At 37.7% G+C, this 18,530-nt stretch overlaps 1 long non-coding RNA gene across 1 annotated transcript; it reads left to right on the top strand.

Annotated features, from left to right (window-relative positions):
• Positions 1-6,895: 6,895 nt before the first annotated feature.
• On the top strand, positions 6,896-17,084 carry LOC128443110 (uncharacterized). Its single transcript, XR_008338946.1, has 3 exons — positions 6,896-6,976; positions 7,880-7,976; positions 14,502-17,084. It is a non-coding gene; the product is annotated as an uncharacterized LOC128443110 (long non-coding RNA).
• Positions 17,085-18,530: the final 1,446 nt, after the last annotated feature.

Here is an 18,530-nt window from a genome sequence, read left to right as displayed (position 1 = left end):
GCAGGCGCAGCAGATAAAACCTTTCAAGGCATGAACTCCCCAATTGTTCCCCCTGAGATGTGACTGGTGTGTTTTTACTGCTGGAAACATGGAGATGATTATTACATGAGCCCCGGCAGAGCGCGGCTATTCATTTATAGAATCGTGAGCACAGCCTGTCCTCCACTCCTCTGCCAAGTCAACTCTGTTATCTCTCTATCATGGATGGAAGTTGATCTTTCCCTGCTTCCTCGCTTTGTGCTTGACACTTAACAATATAGCGCCCTGCAAAAATGTATTAGGAAATTAGTTTATTGCAGGAAGTTAAAGCCATTTTGAGTCCCAATTATAACCATTAAACAGTGCACGAGTCACTCTGCTTCCTCATGAAGTAGAAACAAGGTCTTAACAAAGCATAGTTTTTGTTCATTCTTTTTTAAAACACTTTCGGTTTAATTCTCCATTAATTTTCAGAAAATATAAATTTTCATTAAAATTATGACATTTGTATTTTTCACAGTTTTTGTGCTGTTGAATTGAATCAATCCCAATCACCTGTCTCTTTCTGCCACCTAGTGGTAAATACTATTCTTTGTCCAAAGGGCCCTGCTCAAATCAACATCCTCAAGTCTTTGAGGGCTTGTGAAGTTAGTGCCACTAATAATAAAAAATATTTTACCAAGCAAAATTTCAGTAGTTACGTAGAGAACAGTTCAGTAGCTTCTGTTATATTGGTATTGCTCTGTTATTATTATAATTAATTTAATTACATTTTGCTATTATTGGTTATTGAATAACATTTTCCTGTACTGTCTATACTACGGTAAGTCTTCCGATATGTTTGCAAAACCTGAAAGCAGTGGGACATCACAGACTTTCTATATCAAGGCCACCATTTTCACAGAGGAGCCAATTATGTCCAACATTCATGAACACTTCGTGATTCAGTAAGATGCACATTCACCTGATCCCTCCTTGCTGCTCTTTAGCTTCAAGCGAAACCACACATCATTAAATATATTTAGAAAATCATTGTTCAAGCACATTATGTACTCTAAAAAAGCTCAGGAGATATTTATTGCTAGTATTGTTAGTAAGTGACAGGACAGGGTAGGGCCATTAATCAATCAGATTGCTGCTGCTGCTGCAAACTAACAATTATAATTTTTAAATAAATGCATTGGAGTAAAAACTACTACAAATTATGTAAATAAATAAAAATCCTCTTCTACCTAAACAGCTACATGCAACCTCTTATTTTTCTTTTCTTTTCTGGCTCTGTTTCAGCAGGTCCACATGCTTCCTCTGCAGAGGCCTCTCCAGCTTTGTTAAGATGCCAGCATATTTTGTCTGATGCTTGTCAGACAGCTGAATGGCTGGAAACCCTCTACCCCTCCACAAATTTCTGGCCTCAGATTAAGAAACTGCATGTCATACAATTTCTGCAGCTTTCCAAACCTGAAAATAGTATGCCTGGATGATTCTATGGACAAGGTGTGTTGAGGCGAGAACATAAACAGAGTTTGAACTTCCCTCCGTCAAGCAGTTTTTTCCCCCCATATTCAGATGAAGCATCAAACTAAAGCTCTGTCTTTCTTCTTCTGAGGCACTTTTTGATGGGCAAGTAACTCTCATCTCCAGATTTGGTGTCTGCAGCAAATCTCATAAATGGCTGATGGGAAGGCTGAGAGTGAACGTTGGATCCTCCATCACTCCTCTGGTCAGCCTGGTGGCTTCCTCTTCTTTTTCTTCTTCTATTATTTAATGTTGTCTCAACTTCCTGCAATTGGAACTATTCAAAAAGATTTGCGAATGATCTGGACCATGGTTCATTTGATCTGAACCGAGACCACCTCTTTTGGACGGACTCCTTTTCGGATCGTGGCCTGAAGCACCTTCCACACCTGATCGCTTGGTTCAGACTAAACTGAAAAGTCTTGTTTTTAACTTTCAAATGTTTCTCGAGGACAAGTTTTTCTTCCTTCACCAAACCTCTGTCTAGAATTGAATCTGCTTTTACAGGAGCAGAATAACTGGAGCTGGGGAGAAGGACGCTGCAGTGGTTTGAGGATAGATTTTGAAATGTTTCTCCTCAGTGCTGGAGAGAGGCTCTTAGTCTCCATGACATTTAGAGCTGTTTTTTTTTTCAATCCTTTGCACAGTCAAGACTGCTCTCCACAAAAAGGCTGCGCTTGAAAGCCAGAGTTCTGCAGCAGGGCGCGCTCATCAGTGGCTGTGTTCACCTCCTGGAACAAATCAGCCACAAAGTACTTCTCCACCCACGCATCACTCTGAACGGACAGACTCAATCGAAACACAACGAAATCTGAGGTGCACGTCTGGCTGTCATGCTGTAGGCATTAGTACAAATGTAGATCAATTGGTTTGTAAGATCAGTATTATACAGGAACCCATAAGAAGAAAACAGAACATGGTTTCCAGCTATGATCAGAAATATATTGAGAAACAGACTTGAGCTCAGTTTGTCAAACAGTGCTTCAAATTGTCTGACCAACTTCTGTGCTAAAGTTGAGTCACCAGACTCCACAGGTTGTGATAGGATCCAGACGGGCCCTGTTCTCTGGAACAACGTGTGTGACGATGTGAGATCAAAACCCCCCAAAACTCTGCGGTTTTCCCAGAAGTGTGAGTGGACCCTGTGGGTCGGTGGCTTTATGACTGTGAGATGTAGGCTCTCTGTAAGCGATGCACATACTTGTTAATGTGAAGCACATTGAGTTCTCTTGAATTGATAACATATATCCAGTGGTGTATAAAGTACTTGAAAGCCATACTTGAGTAAAAGTACAGACATCTTACCGGAAAGTGACTCCGGTAAAAGTAAAAGTTTCCCGTAAGAAAATTAGTTGTGTAAAAGTCTTAAAGTAGCTCATATTAAATGTACTTAAGTATCAAAAGTATCTGGTCTTGAAATTTACTTAAGTATCAAAAGTAAAGTACAAGTACCAAACTCAAAATGCAAGGTGCTTTATAGGCCTATACAGACACAAAACAACCCAACATTTTTTTCTTCAGGATTTCTTTCTACTGACTGAAAGATTATAACAAAATATACATATAATGTATAATTTTACAAATTTTGAAACCCAGATGCTGAGGGGTATAGCCACTAAACAATTGTTAACTGTAAATATCACTAAACATGGACCTTTCACTTTCTAATCAGTAGCAGGAGTGATACACAATGCCCATTATGATAACTCAGCAAAAGGAAACAAGTTCTCGGTACAGAAAATAAGATAGTTTCTCTTTTGTTAGCAACCTGCACAGTGCTGGTACAGAGAAGAAAATATCACTGGACAGTCTAGTTTTGCTGCCAAATTCAGCCCGAATAATAAAGACTGAACTGAACCGAGCTCCTGCATGAGCACCTGGCTAATTCTAAAGGGAATACATGGTTGTCGAATGTGCTCGCGTTGATTAAGTCCCTGCCCTTTGTACACACGTCGCTACTCCCCATTGGATGGTTTAGTGAGGTCCTCGGATTGGTCCTACCAGAGTTGTTCACGGCCATTGTTCCATGGCGGAGCACTGAGAAGACGATCAAACGTGACTATCTAGAGGAAAAAAAACTCTTAACAAAGTTTTTGAACGTGAACCTGCGGAGGGATCGTTACCAGAGCAGCCCGAGCAACCGCGCTGCCCCCCCGACGTCAAAGCAAACACGCCGCCGGGCCTGCGCATCTACCGAGATTTGTCTTAAAATGTATCAAGTTAAGTAAAAAGTCGTCAAGAAAATAAATACTGAGGTAAAGATATAAGTATTTGTACTTCGTTACTTACCACCACTGCATATTTCTTTAAACAGCAGGGCACTTTTTTTTCTTTCTGTTTGTCTTTTTTGGGGGGAAATTAAAATCTAAGACATTCACGAATCAACTGAGGGCAGTGATATGATCGTGTTTCACTTCCATCCCTCCATGCTTACATTATCATCTATGCTGCGTAGCCTATAGCTGACATTGGGCGACAGGTTGTAACCTACACCCTTGACAGGTCGCCAGCGTATCAAAGTATCAAAGTACAGAGACACACAATCATTCAGACTCACAGTCACACATTTGTCAGTAATAAACTTGACCCCAATCTGCATGTCTTCGGCCTGTGGGAGGAAGCTGGAACCCTTACAGACACACAGAGAACTTGAAACACTGAAAGACATCTAACGTGATAGTCTCATTTAAAAGACTAAACAAAGCTTTTAGGTTGAGGTTCACTCTGCACATCTATGCAGCTGGCAAATTATCTCAGTTGGCAACCAGTTCAAATAACACAGCAGTTTAATTAGCCTCTGGTAGGAGGTCATTATAACACAGATGAACAACTGCTTCACTATCAACTGTGTGGAAGAAGATCAGCTGCCAGGGAGACAATGGACCTTGGATTGTGCAGTGAATTTCCATGGAGACGGTTCATCCTGCTGCTACAGTATGTGGCAGTAAATGTCACATTGTCATGTGGGGCATCACATTGTGTGTGTGTGTGTGTGTGTGTGTCTGCGTGTGTGTGTGTGAGAGACCACTGACAGTTATGTATTCTAGTCACACTGTTAGACCCATGACATGGACGGATGCTGCCCTTTAACTTTTTATTCACCTTGAAAAGAGATATTAATACAATTCACAGTTTTTCTTTGGATGATGATACATTTTAAGGCAATTATTTAAAGCTATTTTTTACTCAAGTCTCATAAACACAGATAGCAGCTGAGACATTCATGTTTCCAGAGAACACAAATGTAGAGATAGTAAAAGATCGCTATTTCCTGTTTAGATAGAAAATTTGACTTCAGAGACACAACCCAGGAGGTTTGTGGCGAAGTTCTGCCGAGCTAGCTCGTCTCTCAAGCTGATGGTTGAGCCGGTTATACTTTATCTCTGATCGTGTAACGGATAAATGTGAAATTTGTGGTTGAAAGTCCCCTGCATGAGTCACACCCATAGTGAGAGATTAAACATTCACAGCGCTCTGCTTTATTATTCCACAGATGAGTTAATGGATAAAAAACATTCAAAGCAGTTAAAAAAAGTACGACTTATATTTGAAGAAAGACAGCTGGCAATGTCAAAATTATTTTGTTTACTGAACATAGTATACGCTTACTGTGTCAATGTTTTTTGTTTATAAAGGAAACCTGAATGGAATGACTAACAACTATAACTCATTTTAAACAAGAGATTTCCTCACTTTTAATTGGGCTCAATTGGTTGTCATGTGTTTTGTCCTTTTGTCTATTTGTGTATTTGTATACTGGCTTCTGTATTTATTATTTAAGAATATAAAGAATAGACCTGAAGACTAGAAAATGCATGCAGTGTAATTACAATTCGAACAAGTTGATCGAAGACGAAGCAATAAAAACAAACAAGCAAATAATTAAAAGGTATTTTATGAAAATGTATGTATTAAAAATACTGTACCAGTCTCACATTCTTTATTTTAGTTTTTTTGTTGTTGTCATTAGTATGGATTGTCCCTGTCAAATAAACAATTAAATACAAATATGAAGTGCATCTGCATGTACCCACTCACAGATAAATAGAGGAACACATTTTACTTTAATAACACACTGCTAATTTCCCATGCCATACATTCATGTACTGTACCTTGGCAGAGCTAAAAAATATGTAAGTTATAAATGTGATGACAGTAAATCTTAAAGTCTCTACGGTATTTATATGAATAAAATTGAACTGCTCACCAGTTACAACCGATAGAGATTACTTGTTTATTTTATTTACTCTGAATGGTTCTGCTTTACATTGTATTTTTTGTATCTGTTAGTTCTTGTGAGGACTTGAAGACAGGATGTGATTTAAATCTATAACATTATTTTCTCTCTTATCCCCTGATCTGAGTGTAACCTGCCCGTGTTGAAGATATCACATGCAACAGTGTTCGGTGCACTCAGAAGCAGTTGGTGGCTTTTTAAAGGCTACTCAGGAGGAACTTTAGCGGTTAACTAAAAGGTACTAAAGAGTTGTTCTTTGAGTTCTCTTACGGGAGTTGAGTTCTGCACTGTGCATCAAAGTGTGGTTATTTTCATTTCTTACTGTTATATTACAGGTCTTGAAACTCTGAAGCTATAAAACCACAGCTCTGTGCTACTCTGACATGTTTTCAATATGCATGTGTGACCTCAGACCACATCATGCAGCAATCACATACAATATATGACCCTGTGCACATCAAGCTTATTATTCCGTTTGAAGACGTTTTTTCACTGCTGAAACATATATTCAATTTGAATGAATTGAATACCTTTCTTATAACATAGTAATAATGTACCTTCTTCAGCCCTATGAGAGAAATTGGGATTTGTGAATATAGGCTACACATATAAAATCTGATTGATTGATATAGTATGTAACTATATAGAAGAGTTTAGATTTACCTCTTGCTACAGCCCAAGTAAAGTATAGATCATTCACCTAAATGAAGAATATGAATACAGATTACTACAACAAATTACTGTAAAAAATACTCTTTTTAAGTCAAAACCTTAAAACTCTGTTAGAAAGACAGATATTTATTATATCACAGTTTTTCTGCTTTTACGATGAGCAGAGCTTGGTATTTTTCTTTTCATTTTCTGCAAAGTAAACTTTTCTTTCTAAGATTTATATATGGCTTGTTGAAATGAAATCATGAATGGCTCTGTCAAAGACGGCAAAATGTGGTGCTCAAAGCTAATATGTGTGTGTGTGTCTGTGTGTGTGTGTGTTGTGCATGTGTATAAATCTATATATGTGTGTGTATATATATATGTGTGTATACATATATATAAATAGTGTGTGTGTGTGTTTGTGTGTGTGTCTGTGTGTAAGCGTGATATACTTACTTTTGGTGGGCACATCCTGGATGATATAAAGCTGGGCTGATTATTCTTCTGCCTCATTCTCACAAGTCATGAGCTGAGCTGGTGAAGATGTGGTTCCTCAAAGTCTTCATCGCTCCTTGATCTTAAATGTACAAGGTAAGTTACAGCTGTTCTCTTTAAGATCTACCTCGATATGTGTGACACATTCAATCAGAACAGTGCTGTACTGGGTTTAACAAACTTTAAGGTAAGATATATACTGTTTATAAATAGTGTATATATTTCTGTATCTAAAAATGCAATATTTCCTAAAGTTAAAAGCTCAGATAATAATGTTTCGGTTGGTGGCATAACAATAAATATTATTACCGTTACGCAACAATATAACACCCAGGTTCTAAATCAGCAGTTAGGTCATGAAAAAAGGTGAGTAAGAAGTTTTAACATTTGCTCACAACATTTTTTTTTAATTAGTCATTTAAAATAATAATGAATTAATTATAAAATAACATTATCAGATTTTGGCAAGCTATTTGAGAAGTCGTGTGTGTTTTCAGTTATTATGGAAATGAAAATTATATATGAAATCATTTCACATGACTGTTTGAGTTATTCAATTATATTTATACTTTTAATTGTATAATAGTATAAAGAATATATATATACTATATTGAATTTTACTTATTGCAGCCACAAATTACAGATTTGTTAAATAAAGCATTTTTAGATTATGCACCAAATCATTAATTTTTGGTTTTGGTGTTCACAAGCTGAAAATGTGTTAAGAAATTTTTAAACATGAAATAATATTAAAATCAAATAAAAGTAAATATCAGGGACAACGCTGTCTAGCATATGTGTACAATTTAACTTGTTCTAAGTAAATATAATTTTTATATGGTATAATTTATGTGGCTCAGGAGGACGAGCGTGTCGTCCAAAAAAACTGAGGGGGGGTAATTCATAATCCACAAGGGTAATCCACAATATAGAAAATGGTGTGATAATGATGAGGTCGGCTGCTTTGTTTGTTATTGTAATTTGTTCATGCTCTTCTAGATCTAAATAAGCCTGGATGGGTGTGGATGTGAGGGCGCTGTCCAGAACTCAACAGACTGAAAAACACCGTCAGGTTACCTTTGTGCTGATGGGTCAGGTAAGAGTTAACATCATGCATATATAGGACACATCAACAGGATTCAGTCCGTCTTAATGCTGTAAATGATTAAGTGTAATATGCAATTCAAAAATACTATGTTCCAATGAATCCTACAATCAGAATTCTAGCTAAGTGTTTACTTCAAATATTAAAAGTAAAATAAAATTACAGGATTTATAACTTTCTATTTTGTTAATACTAATGCTTTAATTAGCTTTTACACTTTACAGTTCGTTCCACCTAGACACAGCTTCTAGCAAAGTATCACAGGCAAGAAGGTTGGGAACCACTCTAATAATATGCTATATTTTATAAATGTATCACTATACTTTGTAACATGTAAGTAATATAGTCAAAAAAATACTGTAAATGCACAAACTGTTCTAAGTGAAAAGAGTCACAGTACAATGCTGCCTGATGTAGAAAAAGTTGAAAAAATCAACATAAAAGGTGAAGGGGCAAAAAAAAATTTAACATTATTTTTATTAATTATCAGGTTCCCACAACATTAAATTGTTAAAATGCAAACATTAACATGCCTCCATACTGGTCGTGTGGTGTCATCCAAGGGTCAGCAAGCCCCGAAATCCATTGTGTGGCTACGTCTGCTAGCCTAGCCACTCCCAGTGGACTTTTTGGCTTAAAACAGTGTAAATGACCTTGTTTACCACTGGTCTAAAGAATTCTTAAGTGGTTAATAATCTGCCGGTATTTGCTACAAACAACGTCCTCATTTCATTTGCTATCTGCAACCACAGGAAAAATAACAATTAAACTCTGTGACAAGTGTTGGGGGACTGTCAACGTTTAGAATGAGGGGCGGTGGGGTGGTGTGTGTGCAGAATCCTGGACGCCCGGTCGGTTCTGGATGATGTGTAAAAACCTGGTCTCAGGGGCCACTACGTGCTCACAAGCAATTTGGAGAAGTCGTTTGATGTTCAAGCGTTTGCCCATAACAAAGCAGACTACCAATCTGACTCGGTGCAACTTCGTTACGAAGGACGATGGTAACACATATTAACCAGCCAAAAGTTTTCTGCTCAGGTAATCAATTCAGACTCATAAATTGGTAAAATTGAATATGTCAGGGATTTCCTCAACATGTCTGCTATCATTTTTACTTCAGATCTGGGTTTTTTCAGTCTTATCTTTCAGGTTCTTCAGTAGTTTGCTGAAATCTTCACAGATTCCAATGAAGTCTGGAGAAGTGACCGATTTGTTTTCTATAAACCATAGAAAAAAGGAAAAAGGATTTCACGGAAATTTTGGGGAGGTTTAGAGTGTATTTCAGATTACAGAATATATAACTTTAAATGTTATCTGCAGTCCATTGAACATATTGCACGTATCAATGCATACATTACACATGTTGCATATAACACTATGAATGCATATGGCCTGCGCACATTACTATTAAAGTAGCCCCAACTTATATTTGACCCGTTTATTTTCTAAAGCATTATGTCAGAGTGAAAACCAGTAAACAAGACAAAGTAAAACTATGAGAATTTACAGTTCACAGAACATTTCACCTTGTTGCCAAGTAATACTCGTAAAATAAACAAAAACAACAGATTTTACTCTCAGAATAAGAAATGACAATAAATGGTGCATTGAGATGGGTAAGCTATAACTCGCAAAACATTTCCTGTTTAAAAGTTCATGGACCACACAATTTTACCAGCAACGCCTCAGAAAGAATAATACTGAAGTGGAAAAATATTCCCCCTCTCCAACTTTGAGAACAAAACTGTATTCTTATTACCACATATTTAAATTGTAAATATACATAAATATAGGTAATCATATTTCTATACATAAAGATGTTACATGTATGTTATTACCCACTAACGTTCACAAAACAATACATTTCTAAGTAATTTAAACTAAAAACAAGCTTCTTAATCTGTCTTCTTGGTGTCATTTTAGTTTGAGTCTCGTCTTTAATACTTCTTCCAAATGCTTGAAGATATGCATTGCGTAATGTAAAACTTTTAAATACAAATTACATTATTCACCAGTAAGTGATGGCACTCCTGCCGGACTCCAGTGCACCAGTAGTATGTATAACCTTTTTTTTCTCTTCTGAATAATCCCAATCCATCAAAGGTGCACCACTCATTCTAATTTGAGTGTTATAGGCCGGAGTTTGATAGAGGAATAGTATGTTGTAAAGGTTATAGTAAATGGTAAGGTGGCCGAGATGTCTCACAGACGTACATTAATAGAAAACACGTACACAAATTTAAAGGCCACACAATGGAAACACAGCCAGAAGTGAGTGAAGACAGATGTTGAATGAAACAAGCAGTTACTTAAGCGGCCAGGTGAGCAGTTATTCGTAAAAAATAATTAATTCAAAATGTTTGGGTGGCAATTGATGATGTCACACCATGTCTCACCACAACCAGGGACAAACCATTAGCTTTTCCGAATATTTGTATTCACTCAAAAATAAACTCACAACATACAACTTAAATACAACCGTTTCTGCTGGCTGTGGAGCTTTGCAGCTCAGGTCAGTGTCTCTCAGGGTCACTGTGTCTCCCATGTACGTCTCATGTCTCCCTCTGTTGTCTGTGTCCCAGTCCCCCCCCCCCCTAGTCTCCTCTATGCAAATCCCCGCTTCCTGGTTCACCTGGAGATGCTCACTGATCCACCTCCACATTTGTTTTCTTGGTTTTTAGACGTTCCAATCACCTTTATCAAAACACTTCAACTATCAGAGGACTCACACATCAATGACTTGATCTCAATAAGTAACATTGCCCATTTCAAAGTCAACATATGTTGTCGCTCACATCCGTTATGCTTGTGTGCCCCTTGTTGTTGTGTTGTAGCGGTTAGATTCTTGTTTCCCGTCTTTGGTCTTGGTTGAGATGTCTCATCCACTGAAGAATGGGCTCTTTTTAACTGTGCTTCTTAACATCTGAGAAGTCCCTCCTTGGGTAAATATTGTATTGTTATTAATATTCTTGCCGAGAAGATTGATATTATCTTAGCTTAGCATGTAGACAGGATGTGGCAGGAAACAGCGAGTCTGAACCCCTGTAAATGGTTAACATTTTTTATAATGTTTCGTTTTCTCACCCAACTTTAAGCCATAAAACCAAACAGCCTTCTTCTAAACATGCAGACTTATGACTTGAGGCCCAATGCAAAATTTAAGTCAACTTTATATCCTCAACAATGAAATGACGAACATTCCTAAGGTACTGTCAACTTGGTTGACAGCCTGAGACTTAGTTGGAAAGATCTTAAATTACTATATCTTCCTGCTGATACCATCATGCTGTGTGAGTTTTACATGTCTTGACCTTTATATATACAGTCTATGGTCTTGACCTATTTATTCCACATTTTATCGTAGACACACCCTGGACAGGTTGCAAAGTGTATTGCAACGGCCAAATTAGAGTTGTATTCAATTAACCTAACAGGACTGTGGCAGGAAGCCAGAGTAACTGGAGATCTAACTCTAACCCACACAGACACGGGGAAAACATACAAACTACGGCCGAGCAAGGATTCAAACTCTTACCTTGAAGCGACAATGCTAACCACTGCACCACAGTTTCACTCCTGAATCTAAAATTAAAAAATATGAATAATTTATTATAATAATTTAATAATAATGAATAACAAGAACAATAATAACAGCATCTGCTGCAGCAATAGTAAGCCTCCTATCTTATTTTTTTGATTTCATGGGTAAAAATTATAAAAACATCAAAACAATGTTTTTTAACCTATTAAAGTTGAAATTGAATAAACATTTCTTTGTATACATTGGATTATTTATTATTTATAATAAATAATTTTTATCATTTTAATAATCATATTTCATGATGCCTCAACATATAACCTACATCATAGAGGAGCAGAGGAAAATTAACGTTATCCAAGAAGAGCTGGAGAAGCTCAAAGCTTCTCATCACGAGGTCTGCCAAAGTCATACAGACACCCAGGAGAAGTTCAACAACGAGCTCAAGGAGGAGAAGAAGAAGAAGAACGATCTCCAAGATGAGCGGGAGAAGCTCAAAGCTTCTCATCACAAGGTCTGCCAAAGTCATAAAACCGACCAGGAGAAGTTGAACACCGAGCTCCAGGAGGAGAAGATGAGCAAGAACATTCTCCAAGAAGAGCTGGAGAAGCTCAAAGCTTCTGATCAGGAGGCCTGCCAAAGTGATTCAAACAACCAGGAGGAGTTAGACATCAAGCAACATGAGGAATGGATGTATAGTAAGAAGAATGTTTTCAAAGATGTGCTAAAGAAGCTCAAAGCTTCTTTTCACAAAGTCTGCCAAAGTCATAAAACCGACCCGGAGAAGTTCAACACCGAGCTCCAGAAGGAGATGAAGAAGAACTGGGCTCTCCAAGAAGAGTTGAGGAAACTAAATAATAATTATTACACAGTCTGCGAATGTTATGAAACCATTCAGAAGAAGCAGAACACCGAGCTCCAGGAGGAGAAGAAGAAGAAGTCGGCTCTCCAAGAAGAGTTGAGGACCCTTCCATCCGCGAGACTGGTTTATTATTTATTATTTATTATTATCATTTATTTATTTAAAAGAAAATGCCAAGTTCAGCATAACTGCTTCAAGTCAAATATGGATATGACTTGGATTTGACTCCTAAGTCTTTCTCTTGCTTGCCCTATAGGTCACAATGGCGATATTTCAATAAGTGACAACGGGTCAGGTTAAACTTATATCCAGGGTTGTTTGTCTCTGACTTATTGCAAGTTTGTAAGACCCCATTTTCTGTGTCAGACAAATCCCTCTTTTGGGTTCTCTGGATTAAAACTAATGAATCTAAAGACCAGTTTTAATTGGATTCCAGGTCACCTTGGAAACAGAGCTGAATTGCACTGCTGATCACAACGACATCAAGCAAAGTGTCACCAACAGTGTTGGGCAAGTTACTGAAAATTAATACTTAGTTACTAGTTACTTCTTTTAAAAGTAATTGAGTTACTTCACCAGTTACTGTTCCTCAAAAGTAATTAGTTACTAGGGAAAGTAAATTTTAAGTTACTTTTATGTCTGCTTTTTAAATGTAATGAATATGAACAGTACTGAACAGTCTAACACAATAAACATATTTTTTGTAATCAACAGGGCAACAGGCCTTCAAATAAAGCAGTAGTACAAAAATCCCTTTTAATACTTAACTTAATACAAAATAACTGTCTCAGTCATTTAACAGTGTTTTTTTTACCACATTAGGCCCAATGAAATAAAAGTGAGGAGAAGCTTCTCAAACTTATGATCTGAGAGCCTATTTCCTCTTTGGAGAGAGAATCAGGCTCACCTTGCGTACCTGCCTGTAGCTCTCACGGAGCGGACAGATTTAATACACACGCCAACGCTGTCAGTGTTTCCCCTAGGTTTACAGATTTGTTTTTGGGTGGGGGGGCCGCGGAAGCTCTCTGTCCGCTGGTGGGAGTGTGCCCACCTGTGTGTGTGCGCATCGGGATGGAACTCCGCCGTGAGCGATACAGAGAGCAGATGAGAAATCTAAACGCTCGACCATGTGGCGGGGGGGGGGGGGCGAAAAAAAGAAAAAGAGCTGTTACGTGCGCCGGAGCGTCCTCATGACTGCCTCTTGTCCAGTGCGATCGTTGCACACTTCCTTCCTTCGCGGTCGACCGGTAGATCGCGATCGACGTATTGGGCACCTCTGCAAAAGAGAGTAACGCGAGTAACGAACTCATTTAAATTTCAGTAATTGTAACTGCGTTACTTGATTAAAAAAAAAATACCTCGTTACATGCTCGTTACCGCTAAAAGTAGTGGAATTACAGTAACGCGTTACTTTGCACTGCGTTACTCCCAACACTGGTTACCAAGACTTCTTGTGTGTATACGACCAGCAGACATCTACTGTAACGGTGACCAAAGCCTTTCCCACAAATTCAGTTACTAGTTCCAAGAATATTCATTCTGTTGTTTTGGTTTGGAATGAAGTTTTTTATTCGCTAAATTCAAACCCATTTAACATTAAATCATATGCTTCTTTAACATGGATTAGTAAAATCAAGATGAATCAAGCACCATTTCCATGTGAGTAAATGCAGAGAAGGTAATGGGAGTGTGTTTGATCTTAGGATATGAGCCCAAAACACCCAAACCCTTGTGGCGTATATTACTCTGGGATTTCAACGAATAAACATTGTCAAGAAAGCTCAAGAATGTCACGAACAGTATTTTACTCTGTTACACTTTTCTTATTGCTTCCCTTACAATTCAACACAGTTTATCACATGTATTGGGGGCATTTTGCCACAAGAGGTCAGTCTTTCTGCATGAAGACTAAAGTCTGCCTCTTTGTAAACCTTTTAATTTAATTGTATTAATGGATTTATGGTTCAGCTCATAGAATTTTGTGTTTCAGTTTTAAATGGAGGTTTATCCACAAATGTTCACTTTAAAGCAGATATAAGCACAAAATTGTATGAACAATTAAAAAAACCTAATCAGTTTGTGTATGTTGTAACGGCTCGTGTTTGTCATGTACCAGTAAATAACAGATGGATGATGAATGGTGACTATGAGTAAGTCTGGAGCCAAGGCAATAAGATGGAGAACTTCAGTCGTGACAGTAAGTCTCAAAATATATTTATTAGATAATAATAATAATGTTGTTGCTATTAAACCTTATATTATTGTATTGTGACTGTACAATTGCATTACACACACACACACACACACACACTTTACATTCTATATTTGTTATGTTTTTTGACTAATCATTCAAACCTAAACCTGTGTACTTATGTATTCTTGACACATCATCGCTAAACTTTTTTTTCCCTCAAATATTTGCACAATTCATTTATACAGTCCAATGCATTGTAATGACTACTGTATGAACATAGCTTTTAATATCACTGCTTTATATTTTTGGGATGAAAAATAATTTCTTTTGAATTCAAAAAGTTTTTTTAATTTTCTTAATGAATTCTCAGGTAAAAGTTACAACTAATTTTGAAAAATAGGATGACATTTTTTAGCCTAATGACTTCATGATTTGAATTGTCATCAGTGAGGAGATACATGTGATTGTTTTTAAGAAGGATTCAGATCTGAGGCTGAGTTCGTGGTGGAGAATGAGCACTTTCTCTTTTATTTAAGAAAACATTTGACAAAGCGATGGAAAGTTTTGAAACAGCTCGATCACATTGGACGACCACACACGGCTTTAGAGCCTAAACTGAAATCCAATTTAATCTGGCAATGTTAATCCTACCTAACCCTAGCGCCTATTTACTCTGATTAAATGGAAAAAACTTACAAAACATTTAAATTACCAACAAGCAAGTTATATCCAGCAGATATTTGCTAAAATTATCAAAAATACATTTTCAAATAAAACAAAAATGTAGAGTAAAAGAATCAAAGTACAATGTTGTGCAATAGTAGTAGTAGATTTGACGTTGGCTAATTATTAATAATCATGAGAAATGATTATTAAAATAGAAATTATTTATAAAAAATAATTAAAAATTATAAAGCTAGTAATTAAGAATAGTAAAATAATTAATTAGAAATGATACGGTTATCAATTAATAATGGTTAAATAATTAATGAAAACAATAAAATTATCAATTAAGAATGAAACAATCTGTAATTAATGCTTATCGTTGCGGGGCACCACCCTGGTTACAGGGACCAACTAGTCAAACTATACTTATCAGTCTCAAGTGATAAAAGTTAAATTAATAATCTCAATATTTAATATTAATGATTATATAATAAACAATGAAGGGTTTTAAGTTCGAGCACAGGCTATAGTAATCCAGCTGTATTCACATACACATGTACAAATAATCACAGAAATACAAATACTTTAATTACAAAAGTATTTATTAAAAAGGGGAAATAAAGTTAATGTTAATTCAATGATTCTTCATTTAACAAAACCAATATTTCAAAGATGGCAACAGCAGCAGCAGCACTTATCACAATGGTCACACAGGTAATACTGGGTATCTACTGGTGTGTGTGTGTGTGTGGTCGTGTGTGTCTGCCTGTCTGTGTCTCTATGTGTGTGTGTGGGTGTGTGTGTCTAAAGAGAAAGGGGAGTGGCTATGGCGTAATGACGAGATCACGTGGGGACGAAGCCTGGCCAGGATCAAGATGTTACGTTCACATACTTTCAAGATGGAGGTTTATGAATGAAGCCACGTTGCGAAAAGCAAAATGGCTGCCGGTCACTGAACTTAACAAAGGGGATCTTTAGACAAAGATTTCTTATCTCCTGGTTTTGGCGCCGAATGGCGTCGAGATGTATTAAGGCTCTTTAAATCTAGAATTTTCTATGCCACATGAAATATGTAAGTGTAGGTCGGGACGTGTGTAAAAACAGGTTTAGGAGAAAAGAGAGAGAGAGGGAGAGATAGAGAGATCAGGAAAGCTCTCAAAACATCGTCAGAGACAAACTTCCGGCGAAGCGGGCAGTCCAGTTACGTGAGATGTATCTTTTAACAGATGTAAATCTCCGCACAATATCTCTGACGGTAACACTTTAAAAAGGGAAGTGCCGGCTTATTACGCGCGCTTCTCAGAACATAGTAGACAAAGGAACCGGATGTGACGTCTCCAGTTCGCCACGCGTTACACGGCTAAAAACAGATCAGCGATCTACAAACAAACACTCAAATAAACATGACAAGCTAAGTATTTAAACTAGTCTCTGCCCAGACAATAAAGCCTCTTACTGTGACCTTCGCGGTGTTGCTTGCGCGTGGCGCGGATTTTCCAGAAGTCCAGTGAATCTCGTTGTTAACCTCAGGATGCCTGCACGAACGGCGAATTTTCCTGGAAAACAAATGAGTGAAGTCCTGGCCTCTTAAGCGGGGCTCCGCTGGGTCTCGTGGTTGCAACGGAGGTCAGCGCTGGGCCGAATAGAGCGAACTTCTCTTGCTCTTGGAACGGAATTCGGCCTCGTCTCTTCTGCGACAGAATGATGCTTTGTCCTGCAGGGATTAACAGCTGTGGCGCTGTTGTGGGGATCGTGAAAAAGAAAGTCTGTGATCTCGGCCGGTGAGTGGACTTCCTTTGGCGATCTCCTTCAAGTTAAAATAACAAAAAGTCCTATCAAAATAAAACGTCGACTGAATAAAGAAATAAAAGAAAATGGAATTAAAACAAACGTCTGTAATTGCTTCCTAAAATTACCTCCGGATCAACTAACTGGAAAGGTCATCTCTATCTTCAGGGAATCGGGAATGGGCAGCGATTATTGATGAGTAGCCCCTCTTATTAACCTGTGGAGGCCCAGCCTCCTTGAGGTGTGGTCATGGGATGATGCTGGCTTTAAGCCAATTGAGTGTCAGAGGTCAGATCAGAGTGGGAACGGCCAGGAGCAGAGCAGGGGTTTCTGGGAAAACCCCAGGGATGAAGTTACTACCAGAGGAGATGCTATCTCCATGCTTGATCTTAGCTGGAAACTTTAGAGCTGGTTTCATCTTGGCTCACAGGCCTTACTTTTACGACTCATTGTGTGGATCCCACCACATGGCCAGTTCAGCAGGGACTCTTGCCCAACAACAACCTTTGATAAATTAAAAATATCGATAGATATTGTAAATCAGATGAGGTTGTTCCGTTTATGAAGGACTGCTTAAAGAAATGTACTTTAAGATGAAGTGACCTCTTTGACTCACATTTATATTGTACAATGTGTCGGCCTGTCATCAAATAACAGGTCAGGGAGACAAATGGTAAAACATTTAATTTAGTTTAATTGTAGCCTACTTGAGCCAGGCTATTATCTTGTGTTACTAGAGCTGAGACTATCAGGTTTGACCTTAAATAATGACCCTTATTCTGGAAATGGTTTAGATGTTGAGTATCAAACTGTATGTTATACATGTGTTATATAGTTTGATGCACAGCACAATAAGCCGTTTTCTTCACCCCTGGTCTTTTCTGTCAAGGAGAAATCTGATATTTTTCAACCTGTCTTGTGTTTATAAATGTGGGTGTATAAATAAATGGTACTTCCCAAACGTCTGGAATCGGTCCAATAGATCGCCTTCACCAGCAACTGTGGCACAACAGCAGTGGTTACAATGTTATCGTATGGGGCAACTGCAACAGTCAAAGAAATGTCCCCAAAATGGTCACTGCAGAACTGGTGCTTAGCGAGGTGCAGAGATTTGACCCAAATGTTTGCATCCATGTTTAGCACCATTAAGCTATTATTTTACAGTTTCTAAATCACACAATAGTAAACAATGAAAGCTGCATAAGTTGGCACGGCATTCGATTGACACAATTAAGGAATGCAGAGACACAAACTATGTCTGTCTCCATATTTATTTAATTTAATTGTTTTATTGTGAGTTATCGGTTTTGATCTTGCTGTGCATTTGCCACAAAGAGCGCAGCAGTGCCCCTGAGTGACGAAAAGAAAGAAACACCTCAAACCCTGCTTCGGCTCACAACATTTGGAATACAGTTTCATCTCTATGCACTTAAACATTCACTATAATCTCTCAAACATTTGGCTCCAATGTGCAAGACATGTGAGAGCAGCTGCTTG

The sequence above is a fragment of the Pleuronectes platessa genome, chromosome 6 (assembly GCF_947347685.1).
Source record: "Pleuronectes platessa chromosome 6, fPlePla1.1, whole genome shotgun sequence".
Taxonomy (NCBI): domain Eukaryota; kingdom Metazoa; phylum Chordata; class Actinopteri; order Pleuronectiformes; family Pleuronectidae; genus Pleuronectes; species Pleuronectes platessa.
The sequence above is the reverse complement of the archived record's forward strand: the minus strand, read 5'-3'. Positions and strand labels throughout refer to the sequence as shown.